General features: G+C 44.0%; 1 long non-coding RNA gene across 1 annotated transcript in view; it reads left to right on the top strand.

The window, feature by feature from the left end:
• Positions 1 to 228: 228 nt before the first annotated feature.
• LOC115092326 overlaps positions 229 to 19,145 on the top strand; it is a 44,295-nt gene continuing 25,378 nt past the window's right edge. The window contains exons 1-2 of the long non-coding RNA XR_003856994.1: positions 229 to 363; positions 2,245 to 2,300. This is a non-coding gene — a long non-coding RNA (uncharacterized LOC115092326). The remainder of the gene's footprint in view (positions 364 to 2,244; positions 2,301 to 19,145) is intronic.

Here is a 19,145-nt window from a genome sequence, read left to right on the forward strand (position 1 = left end):
ATAGAAACTATCAAACAAAATTGAAAATTGTAATAGTAATAAAACTACAAATTAGTTATAAAAATGTACATACTGTGATGCAGTACAACTTGACCTGGGGCAGAAACAGCTTGGATATAGGAAAACAGCCGCAGGTGGTACCAAACCTAGACACCAGAGGGCGAACAGGAGGGCAGCAGGAACTACAGTTCCCAGGTTCCCTGAACCGGCACCTGACCCCTGGCCAGAGAGTGAGCAGGAGCAGGTGGGGGAAACAGGGGCTGATGACTATGACTCGGCAGAGTCCATGGAACTAGAGGAAGAGGGCATGCCAGCGTTGGCCACAAAAGCCCAGCTACTCAAGAGTCAGAGGAGAAGATGGAGGTAAGCTCGGGAGAGGAAAGGTCCAGCTGTTCCTCTATGGAGGTGGAATAACCCGGAGGTTGGGGGATGGTCAAATACTGTGTTTGTAAAAGGGATGTTTGAGAAATGTTGGAAGGGAAATGTTGCTTTAAATGCAGTTTAATTCTTGGCTGGTTAAGGAGAACCTAAGCGTTTGTTGCCTGGGCTTGCAAAGACAACCAGGCCTCACTACATGGGCTGCAGCCGGTGAGGCTACAGAACCACATTAAACTCTTTATTGACCAAGACTTTTTCTGTGTACTGTTTGGGAGTGCCGGGTTTAGGCCGGGCACTCTGAATGGAGGCGTGGAGGAGTCCATAGCAGTGGTGTGCAGGAGCCGTACGGGTGGACAGGAAGTGGTATAGGAGCGGAGAGGGATTCCTGAACCCTGACGAGGCCCCACAGAGTGCTGAGCGGAGGGGGCGAGATCGTGACAATGCACTAACAATAAATTCATCATGGCATCAAATCAAGTCTTAGAAAATAGTGAAACCATCAATGAGAAAGATCTCATAAAAAATGAAAGGAGGCACAAATGTCAATTAATGCTGTATTCAAAACCCGTCTGATCCCTATTTAAAAAATCGCATTATTAGAAAAGTATGGAAATTATTAGGAGCCAAAATAAAAATGAAGAAAATAATGCTAAAAGTATTATTATTGATAATAAAAATTGTTTTTGGAAGGGACCAATGCACTGACTGTTGTGGTCTGAAAGGGGAAGAAGCCCCACAGAGAGAACACAGTTGTATCATCAGAATGTAAGAAGCTATCAAAAAATGTAAATGAAAAGGTAACTCAAAAAAAATAAATCCTAAGAAACCAAGATATCTTAACAAGTAAAATATAATAGCACTGCTTCATCTATATTAGAAACATGACACTTCTGAAGTAATATACTGAAAAAGAAAACCAAAAATATAAGCAGACCACCAATGTATGGTCAAAAATAGAACTCTAAAATATTAAAAAATAATAAAAATAGGTAACTGATGGGGCAGAAGATGGGAAACTGAAAATTAAAAAGGGGAAATTTAAAAGGGGAATAAAAAACCAAGGGGGTCATTTTTGTATCGCTTGCGATAGCTAGATCGGGGCGGAGTCGGGGCATTGTCACGGCAGACACGGCGGAAACTTCGCTGGCGGCAAAAAGGTAAGAACCCTTTTCGCTGCTAGTAGCGCACCCAATAGCACCACCTTTTACGATGGCTCTATTGGGTGTGAAAGCCAGCAGCAATAACACCGTGGAGGTGCAATCGCTGCCAGCTTTCGCAGGCCTGCCCCCGTTACCGCCAGATTCTCTAAGGTGTGCAACCTTAGAAAATCCAGGCCCAAGTAATTTCTATAGGGTCACTATCCTAATGCAAAGAAATCTAAATAATTGAAGATTAAAAACAGGGTGGGCCAAACAAACTTCTATAAATTAAGTTCCAAAACATAAATAAAGCCATCTATATTCCTATCTAAAAGGTATAAGCGAACCTAATAAACAGTAACATTGAAAATGTATCTAGAGGCTTTTCTTATTTTTCATTATTTGTATTGTATATTATTTATATGTTTAATGTCTTTATATGTCTGTATCTTTATGATATAATTTTTATACTGTCATTCATTTAATTATTATTATATTGTTTTAAATATTTTTTATATTTTGTTAAATTATATTTTTGTATTATATTTTAGATTTAAATTTTCTAATAATTAAGAGTAACTTAATATTTAACTTTATTTTACATATTTTTGCTTAATATATTTTTTAATTGTTTTACATTTTTTATATTTTATTATATTCATTTTTATGATTCATTTATTATTATATATATATTTTTAATTATTGCTACTTTTTACCTCCCTATCAGAGACAGAATGCAGTGGACCTTTCATCTGAGCTAGCATAGCACATCTTATTTCTTAAGTAGGTTCTTTGATAATCTTTTATGTGGGCAATGAAAAACTAGAATATCAATAAACCTCAGAGAGAGGAGGGAATTATTAAGGTGTGTTTCTTGGACAGTGGATGATGATAGAGATCTTCTGAAAGGTTTTCCTTATGGTGAATGATTTATTTATGCAGGTGCACATCTATTCGCAATTCCACAGTTGCATTTCATTGCCATTCAGTGCTACAGTCTGGACGGCTGCCATGATAAACAAACACCCACATCAAAATTAATAGTGCATTCCAAATTTTTTAAATGCAGTAAAATATATGATGGTATCCTCTATACCAGTGGTCCCCAAACCTGTCCTGGAGGGCCACCAGCCAGTCAGGTTTTTGGGATATCCTCAATGAATATGCATGAGAGAAAATTTGCATGCACTGCCTCCATAACATGCAAATTTTCTCTCATGCATATTCATTGTGGATATCCCAAAAACCTGACTGGCTGGTGGCCCTCCAGGACAGGTTTGGGGACCACTGCTTTAAACACATGTGCCAGCATACATGTGACTGTGCACGTTTGTCAACCTGCTTCCACAGACACGACCATTTTATAAATGCACACGTATATGCATGCATGTTATAAAATAGGCTGGATGCAAGTACATGCGCATGCAATTTTAAATGGATGGTGCATGCGTGTGTAAATGCCATGTCTACTATGTTAGTGGAGGAATTTTACAAGGGATGCACACCAACACCATACCTACTTTTCAGTTCGCCCAGTTCTGGGATTGGACTTCCAAACCCCCCTAGTTTAATAGCCTCCCCCCCCCCCAGTTAGTCCCATCCCCTTAAAACTCTGCTGACTAGCCTAGATATTTTTGTTTTAATACTGACACGCCATCCATAGCAGAAGTAAATTTACATGGCTGGGGACTGCGCGAGGCTGCATAAGTATTTCCGTGCACATTTCTCGGCTAGGCCCCAACATGCCCAAGCCCCACCCCTTTTTGGAAACTTTTCACTTGTGCGTGTAGCAGGAAATACATGCATCCATGGGCAGCTTTTAAAATCCACTCGGTGTGTTTTTTAAAATTTGCCTTTATATTTATAAATCAGTTACAAATACTGGTAATGATTCAGGCTGTAAAATATCTGGTGAATGAGGGGCATTACAGTTGGATGTTGCTTTTCCTTCACTTCTGTACTTTGTCTTCAGTAAAGCTTAAGATTCACCGGAAACGGGGAACGGTGTTTGCTGCCGAGTGTGTTCTATCCACCTCTGCGCTTTCAAATTCTTTTCTCTTTTTCAGTGAAGTGGTTTACAGAGAAGGGATATGTTAGGAAGACTTAGATGAGTTAGTTACATTTATTGACAGACCTTGAACAACAACTACACCCCTCTTTGCCTCAGAAGAATCCGGCAGCTTGGAATACCTTCATGACCCCTTCCTCACCTCCCCAGGTTAAGATTTGACGATGCAGGGAGAGAGTGGGTATGAGGGAAAGAAGCAAGTTCAATCATCATTCCCAGTCTGAAACCCTTGACTGATTCAAAATCTGGAGGTGTTTGGGAGGTAGAAAAATGATCACTCTGTTTTTGTATTAATTATTTAAAGCAGAGTTACAATTTATCTGCCAAACATGGGCATTATTTGCAGAAACCCAATATGTTTTCTTGGAAGTGTATCTCAGATTTACTCAATCATGTGTGAAGTATGCATTCCTCTTCCATTTGTGGCAGGAGACCATAAGAAGAATGCTTCCAGTCTATAGCAAGCGATTTATATAAAAAGCAAACAGATAGCTCGCAGTAAAATACAACAGGAAATATAGGAAGAGAAAATAGAATCTCTGCTGTAAGAAAGCACTGCCTCCACTATATGCAGATATTTCTCCTCTGTATTCATATTGAATATTCTGAAACCTGACCAGCTGGAAATCCCCAAAGAATGGTGCGGGAACCACGGGTCTTACGATGAGTTATATCGTGAAACAGTGGTTCTCAGTGTGGGCCCTGTGACTTGCCTAGCCAATCTGGATGAGATATTCAATATATACTGACAGGGTAGTGTGGGTATCTAATATTAATGCCTTGCCTACCAGCAGAGGTTGCACAATCCCAAAACAGGGTCTGAATTCAAGATACAGAGAGCAGTGGTAAGCGAAGGGAGGGAAATGATGACTATGATCTTCTGCACGATCTGCATCTCTCTGTTTCTGAATTAGAAGGCAAGAGGCCGAGTTGTATGAGCCTGAATTGGTCCTGGATCAGGAGCAGGACCAGAATTGGAAGCAAAAGAATTTCAGGTCATTGACATCAAACTGAACCTTCTTTCTAGTCTAGGGGGAGGGGGACCCCAGTGCCATGCACATTCCTCACTGCGCCACTTGCACAATGCCAAAGTCTGACTTCGGTGAGAAAAAGAAAGCTCCCTCTTGGCCAGCTTAACATAGCAGAGTTATTCAAATATTAGTTTAGTGCTGGACATGGTTTTGCCTAAACGTAACTGAAAAACACATGCCAGCAAGACAGTCAGTAAACAAGAAATCACTTTATCTAGCTTAGCACTATTTTTGTGTCATAGTAATCCTTAGAAATGTGCACTTCCTGCTCACAGGTTTCAGGTTTGTGCTACCTTCAACCTTTTTTTTTTTTTTTTTTTGTAGACTAAACCATGCAGTTTCCTTCAATTCTAGATGGGAAGTTAGAACATATCCCTGCCTTCCTGAATACATTTTGCTTGCAGGGGTACATAATAAAAAAAAAAAAAAAGGCAACAGGAAGGTAGAGTCCCATACACTGGTGAGTGGATTCTCAAAACTGGTCGAGCAGATGGTGTAGTGGACCAGACTCAGAGGGGTTCTCTTCTTTGATGGACAGGGAAAACGCTTCTGTCTGTGGATGAACAGGCGACCACCTCACTTCTTTACTTCTTCACGCTCGCACTGCCACCTCCGGCGAACCCAAACCTGGGGCAGAGGGCTCCGGGTACAGCTTTGTTGGCGGTTCCAATATTGACACACAAAAGCACAGGGGTATATACACAAGGTCAGATCCCAGAGCAAAGCAACCAGTTAGTAGCAAAAACACTAGCAATCCCCTTAGCAGATCCAGACATCACCTGAAGCACATGGAATTCATTTATTTCATTATTTCATTATTTATTTATAGATTTTTATATTCCGCTTTTCTGGCAAAAGTTCTTCCATGCAAAATCAGAAGTCAGGAGAAATGACGAGGCTTCCAAATAGACTCTTCTCTTTGGTGGTGCTCTCATGATGCCTTTCTTTCTAAAAAAAAAAAAAAAAAAAAATGGTCCTGTCTTAAGCCTTATGCGGGTGGACTTGTGCCTACTTAAAATTGGGTGCACATGTGCATGCAAGTTATAAAATCGCCCCATGGAATCTGCCCCAGGCACTCCTAGCATCTTCAAAGTCTGGGAAACCAGGGCCAGCAGCTCATCGCTATAAAAGAACCGTAGCATAGTCCTATATGATTTCCCCATCTTCCAGAGAGTCAGGACCTGCCTCATCATCAGTGCCATCCGGATTCCAGTCGGGCATACCGGCAGCCAACCGAAGTGTGCTTTGGTGCTTAAACCTACAACTGGAAGAGGGAGGGGCCACCGCCTGAGGATCTGACCTGACAGGATTGGGCAGAGCTGAGGACCGCGCCTGAAGAAAGGATTGCAATCCTTGAAAATATTCTACCCAAGAAAAGGCAGAAAGACCCGTGCCAAAACTCAGTGTGGGGCCCACTGAGCTGCTATCTCCTGTGGAGGAACCAGTCAAGGGAGTTCCAAGGTCAGGCATTCCTCCCAACAAGTCCTTAATTAGGCCATCATCAGGCTGGAAAGAACCAGGCTTAAGAAAATCAGAGGAAGAATTCTTCCGGAGCCTCTAAGCAGCACTGACACGTGTTAGAGGGCACTCCAGGCTGAGATACCCTACTATGATAGGCAACACACAGAGAGAAAGGCACTTAGGTTTCTTGGTCACTAGCGCCATTAGTTCATCAGTACGCTTAACAGGCGACTGAAGATGTGCGTCCAGCCGATTTGCGCTGAAATTGTTTTTTTATGCGCACAAAAAATTGGGCGCCCCAAATCTGTGCCGCAAAACTAAGCGCACTGAACCACCGTGCCAAACCTGAGCGCACTACCTATACATGTTATAATGTGCACACAGGGGGAGTGCTGGGCGCACAATTTGGATGTACAGCCGGACGCACTGCGCACACTGACGGTCCTGTAGAGGGCAGCTGAACACACAGAAAAAGTGCACGAAAATGCTGCTGCACCTACCACATGGTGCACAGGAAAAAGTCTAGCAGCGGGGCATAGCCCACCCGGGCTGCTCAACCCGCCAGGCTGCCAGTCCCTTAACCCCAACGGTAGCAGGAACAAACGTCGGAATGGCGCGCCAAGCACAGAGGCCTGAGGAAGTCCTACACAACCCCTCTACTCTGTTTCTGACTTTCCTTTCTTTTTGAAACTTACTTGAGCTCAGCCCTTCCCAGCTGAGTACAGAGACGGTCTCTGGCTACAGGGGGAGAAGGCATCTGCCATCACCATCGTGCTCGGCTTCCTGCACCCACCGTCTTTCAGCTGCTTAATTCACCTAAATCCACACTGGCTGAAGAACCAAGGCACACATCTGAGGAAACTCAGAAATCATCCCAGGAATTCTCAACTGGGGGAGGCACCATTTGGTATCACCGCAGGAGAGAGGGGCTTTTACTTTTCCTTATAAAATTTTCCTTCTAAATTCTGAAGCAATCCCCAGTGGGGAGATGCACATCCACCATCTACTGGAGATGGAGAATACTGGCAGGCTGATGTCACTGCAGGAGTGTATGTACTGTGAAGTCAGCTTGCTCTGCTGGCAGAGGTGCATAACCTAGTGGTCTTGAGTCCATCTGTCTACATGCTAGGAAACGCAAGTATTTATATGCACATAGCTTGGCCATGACCTGAAACGGCCATGCCCCGCTCCTTTTTGAAAAAGTTTTGAAATGTGCGCGCAGCGAGAGAGTTGGGTGCTTCTGGGCGGCTTTTAACATTCGGTAAGCGCATGTGAGCCAGGCTTTTAAAATTCACCTTTTAATGTGAATATATCATATGGCAAGAGTTTACATCAACTATTTACATAATTGATCTGTGTTATTTTTTTAGATGAAGTAAAAAAATCCTAAATTGGTGGGCACAGGATGTCTTGAATTAGCACCCTGGCCCTTCCCAGTCCAGAGAATAGCAGTGAGCTATACTGCTGTTTCCTAGTACTAGCAGGCTGCTTATCTGAGAGACTAGGAATCACTTCCACAGTCAGGCCATTGGATAATCTGCACTGATTGGTTGGATTATTTACCTTCCAGCGCAGCCCTGACTTCCAGCTGTGCTCCTGCTTGATTCTGCATTCTACCTTCCCCGGAGTTCCTGCTTCGTTCTGTGTCCTGCCTGTTCCAGGGTTTCCTGCTCAGTGTTGCATCCTGCCTGCTCCTATGTTTGCTTTCCTGTATTCCTCTTACTCCCTTGGCCTGAGTCTTTGGTTTGCACCATGGTCTGGCTGCTAGATCTGGTTGTTTACTCTCTTGGACAACTTTTATGGTTTTGGCCTGGCTTACTTTTCCGCTAGGTCTCTGGAATTGTGTTTAACAGGGCCTTGGCTAACATATACGATGCACTTAAACTATTTTATGTGCTTGTGGTAGTAACTGATAAGTGAGCTAGGACCTCATTAATCAAGGCAGTATGAGAGAGAAGCCTCAATGAAACAGACCCATAATGGTGCCTGCACTAATATATTCATCTGATTGCAAACTAATATCATGTTTCCATTTCATTTCAGCAAGGCCAATCCCAGCTTAGCATTTACTGTCTCACACCGATTGTGTATGTGAGCTGAATAAGCTTCTGCTGCAGCTAGAACAGCTGAGCGCTCAGAGGAGACGGTGTTTGTCATTATGAATTGGATTCATACACTCTGGGCCCTATTTTCAAAAATGCTTTACCATAGGCACAGAATCGAAGCAGCTTTTTCCCAGTGGGCTCCTGGAGTGTGGTTTAAAGTAGGTGGTTGACCATGAACCTGCACTGTCAGTATTTCCGTGTCATCCTCCACATATCCCTCCCGTTCACCTTTCAGTTTTACATCTCTGCTCATCCTCCCTTCACTAAATATTTCTTTTTTGTTGTTAAGTTCTGCCTCCTTGTTTTACTGCCTTTGCTATTTTTCCTTCTGGCTGTGCCTTGGCTCTCCTGATTGCTTTCCTTGTTTCTGTTGCGTTCGTGCCTGCTCTTCGCCCTCGCTCCACCCTCTCTACTTGTGTGGCGACTCCCTCCAGGTCTGAAGGACAGCTTGCTGCCGCGGCGTCTCCCTGCCGTGTCTCTCTGGAATCCCCGGGCTGGCCTGACGCTGCGGTGGTTCTATTTCCTGTCTAATAAAGAACTATCTGTGTTTGTCTCCATACTCCAGCCTAGCCGGTGGTCCCTCTCAGGATATCCTCCTGTGGGCGCTGTCATCTGCCATCGGCCCAAGGATTCACCAATTTCCATTAAGTGTTTATTCCTTACACTACTAGAGCGGTATCATACAGACTGCCACTCAGTGGGAGCCAACCTACAACAGATCATTAACTCCGCCTACGGAGTATTACAAATTGCTAGTTTCTCCCCTTGGTGGAGCAGCATTGAACAGATTGCTAACTCCAGTGAATCCAACTAAAAGTATTTGGAGAAGCAGTACTCCTGGGAATCCAGCTAAAGGTATTAATATCATCTACCACCACCTCACAGCAATTTACAGCACAACTCATTTAATTAACAACAAATCAACAACAAATCCTACACATTAAGCATGTTAAGTCTTAAACTATATCTCAATAAATCTGTTTTGAGCTACTGAAATAGCATGTTAACCCTCCTCAATCTATCAGTAATGTCTGGAAGCCCCCATGCCTAGCTAACACAATTCACAGATAGCGCACATGGGGCCTGATTTAGTAAGGTCTTGAACGAGTAGATGTGACTCGGTTATTTACACTTTAGAATTATAGAAGGACTAGGGGCATTCCATGAAGTTAGCAAGTAGCACATTTAAAACTAATCGGAGAAAATTATTTTTCACTCAACGCACAATAAAGCTCTGGAATTTGTTGCCAGAGGTTGTGGTTAGTGCAGTTAGTGTAGCCGGGTTCAAAAAAGGTTTGGATAAGTTCTTGGAGGAGAAGTCCATTAACTGCTATTAATCAAGTTTACTTAGGGAATAGCCACTGCTATTAATTGCATCAGTAACATGGGATCTTCTTGGTGTTTGGGTAATTACCAGGTTCTTGTGACCTGGTTTGGCCTCTGTTGGAAACAGGATGCTGGGCTTGATGGACCCTTGGTCTGACCCAGCATGGCAATTTCTTATGTTCTTATGATATCTGTAGCCATGGACCCGGCTCACCTTTCTGCCTTGCAGGCTATTCCGGGCTTAGCTCATTGCCTCTCAGAACAGCAAGAAACCATGGAGAAATTTACTGCAGCATTTCATCAGCTTCACACACAGAAGGCACAAGGCACAGCTTCTATACAAGAAGGCCAGTTACCAGAGGTAGCTTTAAAGTCAGCTGTTCCACTGGCGGTGCCTATTTGATTCTCCGGAGAACTCCAAAAGACTCGGGGCTTCTTGAACCAGTGCAGCTTACATTTCACCTTACAACCTTCATTGTTTCCCACAGGCCTCTCTAAGACCAGCTACATTCTGTCTTATGTGGATGGGAGAGCCTTATCATGGGCATCTACCTTGTGGGAATGCAAGGACCCTATCTTGCAGAACATAGAAGGATTTATGGACTTGTTTAAATCCGTTTTTGATGACCCTGCTCGTATGTCTGTTGCTGGATTTGCTTTGGTGGACCTGAAGCAAGGCAACAGATCTCTGGCAGAATTTGCCATTGAATTTAAAACTCTTGCAGCAGAACTTCGCTGGGACCCCCAGATGTCTGAAGACACTCTTTTGCAGAGGCCTAGACACCCGCGTAAAGGACGAACTGACTGCTCGTCAGACACCTGACTCGCTGGAAGAATTAATAGCCTTAGCTACTTGGATTGACTGGCGGTTTCGAGATAAAGTGAAGGAACTCCCGCCTAAGATATTACCTGGGTTGAAACAGGTTAGTACCCCCATGTTTCGATGGGTCCAGCAATTCCTGCTGTAGATAAAGAAGAACCAATGCAACTTGGTCATGGTCACTTGATCTCTAAAGAGAGAAGAATCAGGAAAAAAGGTCATCTGTGCATATACTGTGGTCAGCCCGGCCGTGATGTCTCTACATTACTTGGAGAATGTAGGAATTCTAGTCCGGCGGAAAGACTGTTCTTGGAACTTACTGCATCTTCTCCTCCACTTTCTCTTCCAGTCTCCTTAACCTATGGACCAGTCACAGTTCAAATTCCTGCCCTGGTGGATTCAGGGGCAGGAGGCAATTTCATTACTAGACGGCTAGTGGAATGTTTAAGGATTCCTCTCATCAACTTAAAAAACCCACTACTGTTGTCTTCCATTCATGGGGAGCCCTTGCCAGGCGACGAGACTTGCGAGACCGTACCAGTTACGCTTCGCACCGGAGCATTTCATATGGAGATCATCTCCTTCTTTGATTTGGAGAGGGTGATGCACCCTGTTGTTCTGGGGTTGCCTTGGTTGTAGTTGCACCAACTCCAATTTGACTGGGCTTCCATGGACCTTTCACGCTGGGGCCCTGAATGTCATGAGAAATGCCTTAAGGAGGTTTCATCTACAAATTGCATGACTACAACTCCAGCAGTGCCAGGACTGCTACTTGAATATGTGTCCTTTGAGGATGTATTTTCTAAAGAAGCAGCTGATATTCTTCCTCCACATAGATCCTATGACTGTGCAATTAGGCTAAAGCCCAATTCAGAACCTCCAAAAGGAAGAGTATACCCTCTCTCAGCTCTGGAGAACAAAGCTATGTCTGAGTACATTAAAGAAAATCTCCAGAAAGGGTTTATTCGACCATATAAGTTGCCAGCCAGTGCAGGTTTTTTCTTTTGGGGAAGAAGGACGGTACCCTACATCCATGTATTGATTACCGAGGACTAAATGAAATCACGATCAAAGACCGTTACCCCTTGCCGTTAATCTCGGAGCTGTTTGATAGACTGCAAGGGGCCAAGATATTTTCTAAGCTTGACTTGAAGGGGGCCTACAACCTCATCCGCATTCGTAGTGGTGATGAATGAAAAACGGCCTTCAACACGCGAAACTGCCATTTCGAGTATCTTGTAATGCCGTTTGGGCTGTGCAGTGCACCTGCTACATTCCAAAATATGATGAATGATATCCTGCGGAACCTATTATACAAGAACGTGGTGGTCTACCTGGATGATATACTAATCTTCTCTAAGGATTTGCAGACCCACATTGCAGATGTCAGACAATTACTTTCCCGTCTCAGTGAACATCGGTTGTACGCTAAACTTTCGAAGTGTGAATTTTACAAAGACTCTGTGCCTTTTTTAGGCTACATCGTGTCTAAGGAAGGTTTTCGAATGGACCCTCACAAACTTGAAAGTATCCAGAACTGGTCTCAACCCACCAGCCTGAAGGCCTTGAGGAGATTCCTGGGATTCACCAATTATTATCGCAGTTTCATTAGGAACTATTCTTCCTTGACTATACCCTTGACTGTGATGACTCGCAAGGGTGCCAACGCTTCAAAATGGTCAGCAGAGGCCATTTCCGCGTTCAAGAAATTGAAGACTGCCTTCTCCACTGAACTGTGCTTGCGGCATCCAGACCCCGATAAGCCCTTTATCATTGAAGTTGATGCTTCAGATGTGGGTGTAGGGGCTGTGTTGAGCCAAACAAGAGACTCGAAAGCCTTATATCCCTGTTTGTTCTTCTCACGAAGATTTTCTCCAGCCGAGAAAAACTACGGGATCGGCAATAAGGAGCTATTGGCTATAAAGCTTGCATTCGAGGAGTGGCGGCCTTGGCTCGAAGGTGCTCAACATCAAATAACTGTATTTACAGATCATAAAAACCTTGAGTACCTCCGCCACGCACAACGTCTGAATTACAGACAGGCCAGATGGTCACTCTTTTTCAATCGTTTTGATTTTGTGCTCAAGTACCGCCCTGGAGACAGAAATACCAGAGCAGATGCACTGTCCCGCTCTTTTCTTTCGGAAGACGTACTTGAGGAACCTCAGCACATAATAGATCTGAAGAGGATAATTCTAGCAACCAGCCAGTCCGTTTCTACCGGTGATGCTGCCAACGCTCATCCAGTTACATCTATTGGAGAATCATCTTTAGTAGTGGATTTTGGGCATTCTCTTCCATCACCACTTCCACTGAATCCCTCAGTGTCGGCTGCAGCAGCTCCACCCCTTACTACTGATATTTATAATGAAACTTGGCAAGACTCTTTCGAATCTCAAACCTCTGCTGAAGACGAAGTTGAACTCAAGATTAAAGAGATTTTGGATGTTCGTAACAGAGGCAAGAATTTTGAATACCTTTCAGTTTGGGAAGGCTTTGGCCCCAATTTGATCACTTAGGAGCCTCAGACCAATATCCTGGATAAAGAGATGCTTCATCAATTCTTCCTAGTGCATCCTTTGAAGCCCAAGCCTGGTACCCGAAGAGGAGATTGCCCTTTGAAGGGGGGTACTGTTGCGTTCGTGCCTGCTCTTCGCCCACGCTCCACCCTCTCTACTTGTGTGGTGACTCCCTCCAGGTCTGAGGGACAGCTTGCTGCCATGGCATCTCCCTGCCGCATTTGTCTGGAATCTCCGGGCTGGCCTGATGCTGCGGATCCACCATGTTCCTGATGATGTAGGGCGCGTGCGTGCTCCAGAGTTTGTACCGGCAAGGGCGCGAACCTCGGGGGCATCCTCCCGTAGTGACGTCATCCGCTTCCAACTTAAAAGGTCTTTGCTTGCAACTACGAATCGAGTTAGCAAGGACTCGAATCATACTCTTCCTGGTTACGATTCACCCAAGCTACTCTGCCTTCTTGTACTTACCAGGGGTACTCGCTCCTTGGGGGCTCCGATCTCTCTTCTTGATTTCAGATTGCTAAGACGGGATCCGGTACTTGCTCCTCGAGGGCCTACATCCCTGAATACTCCGAAGACTCCTTACTGCCTGGAAACGATCGCAGACGTGAACACTGTGAGTTCTAATACAGATAGGAACCGGTACTCGCTCCACGAGGGCCTATGTTCCTAATCTCTGAAAACTCTCTTCTGTCTAAGAACTTATCATAGGCATGGAGATCGTGAATTCTTATTCCAGACTGCATATAGGAACCAGTACTTGCCTACGGCTCTTGTGCTGAATATACTAAAGACTCTCTGTTGCATAGAAGCCATTACAGATATCTACAATTGTGAATGTATCATCTACTACTGGTTATGTATCCAGCATACCCTGTCTACTCACTACCTATAGTCTCTCTCTACAGCTCAGCAACCCAGAGATTGCAATTCCAGCATCTGAGGGACTTCAGCCCTGCCGGGCACATCAGCTCACTACTGCCACCTCTGGTGGTTCTACTTCCTGTCTAATAAAGAACTATCTGTGTTTGTCTCCATACTCCAGCCTAGCCGGTGGTCCCTCTCAGGATATCCTCCTGGGGGCGCTGTCATTTGCCATCGGCCCAAGGATTCACCAATTTCCATTAAGTGTTTATTCCTTACACTACTAGAGTGGTATCATACAGACTGCCACTCAGTGGGAGCCAACCTACAACAGATCATTAACTCCGCCTACGGAGTATTACAAATTGCTAGCTCCTCCCCTTGGGGGAGCAGCATTGAACACTTTCCTAAGCTGTTCTAAGTATTTTTTGTTTTCTTTCTTCTGAGAATCCTTGAACATTTAAATGCTAGTAATTTTTCTCTTACCGTTTTGGCTATCTCTTATGAAAACCTTACTTTTCTTTTTTTTTTTTCTCTTACTTTTATTTACTTTCCTAAAACAGATTTGCTGCTGTTACAATGACGCGTTTTAATTTAGCCCACTGGCCTACTTTACCTAGATCTCTCTTCCTCCACCACTGTCTGTGCATGTATAGGGTAGTCCCCGCCCCCTCCACAAATTATAATAAAGTTGGCATTGCTGATAATCAGGACCTTGACCCTCGTGCGACCTTTGTTCTTATATTAAACCAAAGTTTATGGATAGGCTGCTGCACTGCTGAATGCAGAGGAATGAGATGCAGAGCACAATCCCAAGGGGCCTGCTACGTCTTCTCCAAGGGTGTCCTGGTTATTTATTTATTTAATTTATTTATTTATTTATGTTTTTTTTATACCGGCATTCATGAACTTGTTCACATCATGTCGGTTTACAGAAAACAGGGGTGCGAATAATACAACCAAAAACAAAATAACGTGATGAAGAGAGGCAGTTACAATTAACAAGGGTTAATGAACTGGGATTGTAAGAAATAGAGAGAGATAGAGAAGGTTAATTATATACAGGTTATACATAGTAACATAGTAATGACGACAGAAAAAGACCAAAATGGTCCATCTAGTCTGCCCTGCAAGCTTCCCAAGGTAGTAACTGCCGCTCCGTGCAAGTTACCCCCATGTTTCCCTTAAGGGTAGTAACTGCCGTTCCGTGCCAGTTTAGCTTTTTTATTTATTCCCATCCTCTAGCGTTTTAGAGATCCACAGTGTTTATCCCATGCCCCTTTGAAATCCTTCACAGTTTTAGTCTTCACCACTTCCTCCGGAATGGCATTCCAGGCATCCACCACCCTTTCAGTGAAGAAATATTTCCTGACATTGGTTCTAAGTCTTCCTCCCTGGAGTCTTCCTCCCTGGAATTTCAAATCATTACCCCTGGTTCTACTAAATTGTTTCCAATGGAAAAGGTTTGTTGACGACCATGGATCATTAAAACCTTTCAAGTATCTGAAGGTCTGTATCATATCACCCCTGATCCTCCTCTCCTCCAGGGTACACATATTCAGGTTCTTCAACCTCTCCTCATAAGTCATTCGATGGAGACCACCCACCTTTTTGGTCGCCCTTCTCTGAACCGCCTCTATCCTGTCTCTGTCTCCTTTGAGATACGATCTCCAGAACTGAACACAGTACTCCAGGTGAGGCCTCACCAAAGACCTGTACAAGGGGATTATCACTTCCCTTTTCTTACTCGATATTCCTCTCTCTATACAGCCCAGCATTCTTCTGGCTTTGGCTATCGCCGTGTCACACTGCTTCATCAACTTCAGGTCGTTAGACACTATCACCCCAAGGTCTCTCTCCTGCTCCGTGCACATCAGCCCTTCACCCCCCCAACACATATAGTTCTTTTGATTATAGCCCAGCTCAGAGGCAGTTCTCTGTTTACCTGGTTCCAGGTGACAAATAAAACAATTGAAAATCAGTCTCCTGAACTGTTGGCTCTGAAACAAAGATTAGAAAATACAGCAAGAAGACACATCTATCTCACACACATAGAAGGGCTCTTACTGAAAAAGTTAAAATTAAAAAAATTTTAATATGTGATTTTTGGGTTTTTTTAGAAATACTATTTCTTTGGGGTAAAAGCATAAAAACTATATTAATTCAAAACAATGTCATGGCTTTGTGAGCTAATGAAGCTTATTTTCTGTAAATAGCTGATTAGAGTTGTGGGAATATCAATCATCTCTTAACACGGAATGAGCTTTTTTCTAAGTGACAGCGCCCCCATTCATCACCACTGCAAGCTAACCCGCTAAACTCTGGGAATATTTTGTTTTTCTCTGAGAGGCAGGAGGATAACATCATAACGCCACTTTTTTGTGTGAAAACGAAGACCTTATTTAAATAAAAGGTGTTTGTTCTTTGCTGAGACAGTAGAATTATCCTTGGCTGGCTAGGGTGTGGCTTGCCTTAAAGTGCCTTGCAGCACAATATCTGATGCAAAAAAAAAAAAAAACCCCATCAAAAGCAAATCTGCAATTTCTTTTTTAATAATGGTGGTTCTGCAGTTACCCTTCTACTGTTAACGCCGTACGTAGCTTTGCAAGGATAAAGATAGTTAAATTTGGGGAACGGGAAGGAGGCTGAGCTGAAACGAAGCATTGTTCTCTTTCATTTGTATGTCCAGGAGGCATTGGTCAAAATCCCAAGGCTCGTCAATTCAGCCTCAGTTTGATGTACAGCTTTGAGACTGCCCTTTTAGAGAAGGCAAATTCCCTGCGCAGTCCTTTTCAGCGGTGAGTCCACGGCGTCCTGCACGCTTTGTACGGAGGGTGAAAGACCGTGGAACATTGTTCTGCGTTGCTATAGAAGGCACCGGGTTTCCCAGGGTTTTGTTCTGATCTCACATAATAAGGGCTCTTCTATGCTGCAGCACTTCTGGGCCTCCCCCCCCCCCCCCAGCAAAGGCTCTGGAAAGATTTTTTTTTTGGCTATCGGCCGCCCTTCACACGGCGACCTTGTCGGGCTGTTTAACGTGCTTTGGTTTCCCAATTAAAAAAACCATCCGGCTTTCACCCCAGATGACGCTCAGCATTTCAGTGGCTGGCGCAAGGTACGAGCTGGCAGGAAAGGTGTCGCATTAGTGGCAGGAGATGAATCGGTTTCCTTGCAGATGAATCTTTTATGGATCGGCAGATTTATTCAGAGTTATTTAAAAAGCTGTTAACATTCCATTAGCGGGAAACTGTGATCTCTGTCCACAGCAAGATAGCGCAAAGTCATTTGTTCTAGAAAGTGAAGTCACTGCAGAGAGAGAAATAAAATCTTCATATCTGGCAGCCGGGTGCACTAAGTAGCAAGGTGAAGCCAGAAGGCTTACTTTATCTTTGCGAGCTGTGAGATTAGGTGTGCGTCTCGCAGTTCTGGAAGGGTATTCTAATTCCTTTTAGGTCACGCCAGCTCACCGGCAGCAAGTCGTGATGAATGGACTCAAAAGAGGCCGCACTTTGATTCCTGCCCGAAGCAATGTAAACACATACAGTACATTTAGAAATAAATCAGTAAGAACACATGGCCACCGTATGAGAAACATTTTTTGCAAGCCTTAGCCGGGGCCTGACAGTGTCGGGAATGACCTTGCCACCTTCTGGAGGCCATGATTAATGGGCACAGATATTCCCTATTTATTTATTCTCATGGACTGTGTGGTTCCTGATTTATATAACTTCATTATTTTAAGCCTTACTTAAGCAGTTTACCGAAGCTCAATTTGGTGAGAAATTAATTAAATTCATCCCTCACGTCAAGGTAACATTCAGGCACTGAAGTTTGGGCAGGTACTAGTGCACAGCAGGATGCTGCATTTCATTGGGATGCAGGCCCCGGGATACACAGGGATGCAGAGGTTAAAGGTCTTCATCACCCAAGAAGTGTGTCACAGTGTGGTGCCTACACAAAAGAAACTCACAGTTTATATAATTTAATCTGGCTGCTCTTATCTGCCATTCAACCTCTGCGGTGACTCCATGTTCAGGTGTTCTACCTGTAACTGCCTCTAAATTATTGTCACCTGCCATGCCAACTTGGACATGACATCTAAACTCTTAATTTGACTTTTAATATCAAGATTTATAGTAACGCGCCAAATTGTTTTTCAAGCACTTAATATACATGTAACGAACTGGCAACTGCAACTTAAATATTTAACAGTGCGCTGCTATTTAAATAACTTCTCATAATTAACTTGCTGAATGCCCATCTAGTATATGAGTCACTAAGCTTCTTTTTCTAATAAACACAGAATGAGAGAATCGCTTTAATAAATAACCTCGTAGATGACAGCAGAGAAGGACCATGGGGCTCATCCAGTCTGACCATTTATCCTGTCCATATCGCTAAGGATATGACTGTTGGCCACAGGCAGTGACCACCTGAGAGAGTTCTCCCTATCCAGGACAGTGACTTCTTCCTTTGTACGCCACTATCTTCAGCAGAAAAGCATACAAGATCCCACCCCCCCCCCCCCCCCCAATTAGCACCGTCTTTTCCCATGCCTAACACCCAAACCTCTGTATTAATCTAAATAGCCAGCAATACTAGCATGGCTATTGCCCAAACTTCTGGCCTCCTAGGTACTCTGTGCAGCTTTCCAGACAGACCCAGTTATGTAAGAATCTGCATTCCTGCTGACTTCTAACCTTTCATAATAACCACCTTACTATTCATTCTGAGGTTGTCCTGGATTAGGAGAGGGGGACCGCATAAACTTTTTATCTTCTCTCTCACACACACATACACCCTTCTCCATTAACATACCCATGCTCTCGCACATACTCTCTCTCTCATACATACAAAGGCTCTCTGTCCTTCACACTGACACATATGCAGACTCTCACATACACCCTATTTTTCTCACACACACCCACACTCACATATGCAAACAGACTCTCACACCATCTCTCACAAACACACACATACATTCTCTCACTCACACATATACACACACACACATAGACTCTCGCACATACCCTCTCTCAGAAACACACATATACACACACTCACATGCATACACACTCTCTCTATCTTTCACATACCCACGCTCACACATGCAGATTCTCACACACATCCTCATAGATTCTCTCTCTCACATAAACACACATGCACACACTGGCTCTCTCACATACCCTGTCTCTCTCACACGTACACACACACACACACATGCATACAGGCTCTCTCACACATGCATGCAGGCTCTCTGACACACACACACAGACATGCATGCAGGCACACACACACACAGACATGCACACAGGCTCTATCACACACATACTCACATATGCATATAGGCTCTCTCACAACACACATACACACAGGCTCTCACTCTTACATGCAAACACATTCCCTCAGGGCCTTCTTATCAATTCTTTGGCTG

Source organism: Rhinatrema bivittatum, chromosome 5 (genome assembly GCF_901001135.1).
Source record: "Rhinatrema bivittatum chromosome 5, aRhiBiv1.1, whole genome shotgun sequence".
NCBI lineage: Eukaryota > Metazoa > Chordata > Amphibia > Gymnophiona > Rhinatrematidae > Rhinatrema > Rhinatrema bivittatum.